Raw genomic sequence first — 2,821 nt, forward strand, 5'->3', positions numbered from 1 at the left:
AATTTTTGTAATTTTGAGAAGGTTGTTAAACCTCACTAAACTAGCTCAATGGGCACAAGGAGGGGGGATAAATAGGTAATTTTAAAAGCCCCTACACAGGAATACTATTTTTTTTTAGCCACAAAACAACTTAGGCAACTTAATTCAGATAGATTCAAAAAAACATGTTGAAGCAATTTATATAAAAATTTGTATGATAAAACTTTTTTTTTTAATTTTTAACACATGGAAATATTCTAGTTGCAAATAGGTTTAAAGTTAGTGCACTTAATGGATCAGATTAAAACAAATAAACTCAACTTTTAAAGACTGAAATTTCAGGAAAATAAAAATGCAAAAATGGAAAAAGCACGCCATAAATTTTTAAAGAAGGTCGGACAACCCTTACCTACGTCCACTCCCTGAAGTTGTCTTCTATGGATATTGCATTAACAATAAATAACACTTCTTTTGCTCCCACAATAAGGCAGAGAAGCCCTTATAGATTCACATTCACTAAAACTGATGTTGTAAAGTGCCAGAAGATATGTCACCATCCCAGTGATGGTAGCATACCTTAAATTGTCTTTCCAAAAGTTATGTCACCAATCAAGCGATAGAAAAAAATATTGTAAATTTTTCTCCCTCTTGGAGTAGGCATATTACACAAAGCTTTTTCTCCTTCTAGGAGAAGGCAGTGTACCTCCAATCTTTTTCTCCCTCCCGGAGAAGGCAAAGTACTTCCAATTTTTTTCTCCCTCATGGATAAGGCAGAGTACCTCAAGGACTTGACATCAAAGCCTCTCTCCCAAAGAGCCTTCAAGAACTGACCAAGGCCAAATGATGAGCAAAGGTTTTGCTACCTCGGAGCAACCCATTTATCCCCTCACACTACTTCTCCCTCATGCTCAACCTCACTTTCACCTTCCTCTTAAAAACTAATTTTCTCTCAAAAGTACCTCTTCTGGAGTTCCTTCAGTAGTCACACAATCCTCTCTATCTTTTAAGAGATTTTTCAAATATTGCTTAAGTATAAGGTTTCAAGAAACCCTACAAATTCAAGTTGGTCATTTATGTTCATACATTATGATCAGAATTTGTATAGTATGATCAGTTAAAAAAATAGACCTATCAAGTAGGATGCAAATAGTCATTCAAATGAACTGTTCAACATTTTAAACACATCATACAATATTATCTTAAGATCATCGAGTATGATTTATTTATTTTCTATCTGTTCGTACAGGTTGATTCCTACGATGATTGGAAATCATCTTTGTCAATCAACCCATATTGCTTTCATTGTATAGTACAGTTAGTTCATTTTTAGTAATTCACTCAATACCATGCGAATATAGTATAGTATGATTAATTTAAAAAATTGGTTTTGTTTAGTTTGAACATTGGGATGACCAAACTTCTTTCCTACCAATCATACGGTACAATCAACATCGTACAATACATTTAGCTATCATTAATCAAACTATAATTTTATTGACTAATTATGGCTGTTAATTTAAGTAAGATTTTAAGTTTTTAAATAGTATGAATAACATCATATTGTACCATTAGTTCAAAATTCAAATTTTGAATACTTTTTTAAGTAGAAATAGTCGGACAGAAAGATATGAATCTCTTAGCTATTTTAAATAAAAAGCCTCAACCATGTTTCTCATTCAGATCAAAATTTTATACATAACAATCTCTTTGGAACTCAACAGGCATCCTCTGGTATTTATTATGATCGGTGCAATAATTATTGATTATATATCTCTATTTTACCCAAGGGAGCCGGTTATACTACTCGACATAGAGGTTATGAAACCTATTTTTATCCCACCATCGCCAGACTTGAGGGGCATAAAATGTTTCATTTGTTGAATCCTTGCATCCATCGATGTGGAAGTCACAGAAGGTGGTGATGAAGGGAGCTTTGGCCCAGTTCATCTTCTCGAGGCCATCGTGAGTTTCCCAGTCATTCACATTCCATAGGCATGAGTAGAGTTTCAATGGCTGATTGTATGGCTATCAAATGAAAATGTCCTTGCTATTATTGAATACCCGGATGATTACATCATCCATGAAGAACATAATATGGTGCAGGTTCTAAAGAACTGAGTTGGAGTGGTAATTCTTGGTGGGATCAAACCATAGATAGATCATTTGCTCCCTATCTCCCCTTCCTCTAGTGAACACATTTGTCAGTGGTATATAAAGTAACCCTATTCTATTCCCCAGTAACTCAAATTCTATCATATAATGTTCTGTATCATAGAAAGCAGTGACAGTTCCAGCGGAGACACCAGGAAAAATTTTTATCTTCATATTGAAGTGGCTAAAGTGGTAGGACCCTCAAGATTGGAAGCCAGTTCATGATTACTTGTCCAAGTATAGCTGGATCTCATTTAATCCATTAAAGTATTTGATGTGATCGCCGACCTAGATTGGCACATAGTTCTTCTAGAAGGGAACATTAATGGCTTTCCTTAGTGCTGTGTCCATGGCTGTAGTCAGGAGTAAGGAGAGAACCAAAATAAGGACAACATGAAGACATGAAGTAGAAGACATTTCTTTGCAATGGAAGGGTAAGAGAGGAAGGAGGGAGCTAAAGGGTCAAGTCTCGGGGTTTTATGTTCGAGGAAGGCCAGCCCAGCTTTATTGCTCTATGCATTTGTTTATTGAATATCTTACCTAAATTATCTAGAAACTAGGATTTTTAGATCATAATTTAGTTAAGATAAATTAATTATTCAATTCTCCATTGAACACATTCTCTGTATAATAAATCATATAGTATGATTATAAGTTGTATACTATGATTAGTACAAAAAATTTTAACTTT

At 34.4% G+C, this 2,821-nt stretch overlaps 1 pseudogene; it reads right to left on the bottom strand.

Annotated features, from left to right (window-relative positions):
* Nucleotides 1–1,668: 1,668 nt before the first annotated feature.
* LOC110115987 lies at nucleotides 1,669–2,547 on the bottom strand (annotated as a pseudogene).
* Between the last annotated feature and the right edge of the window lie 274 nt (nucleotides 2,548–2,821).

Source organism: Dendrobium catenatum, unplaced genomic scaffold, assembly GCF_001605985.2.
Source record: "Dendrobium catenatum unplaced genomic scaffold, ASM160598v2 fragScaff_scaffold_1034, whole genome shotgun sequence".
In the NCBI taxonomy this organism is placed as follows: domain Eukaryota; kingdom Viridiplantae; phylum Streptophyta; class Magnoliopsida; order Asparagales; family Orchidaceae; genus Dendrobium; species Dendrobium catenatum.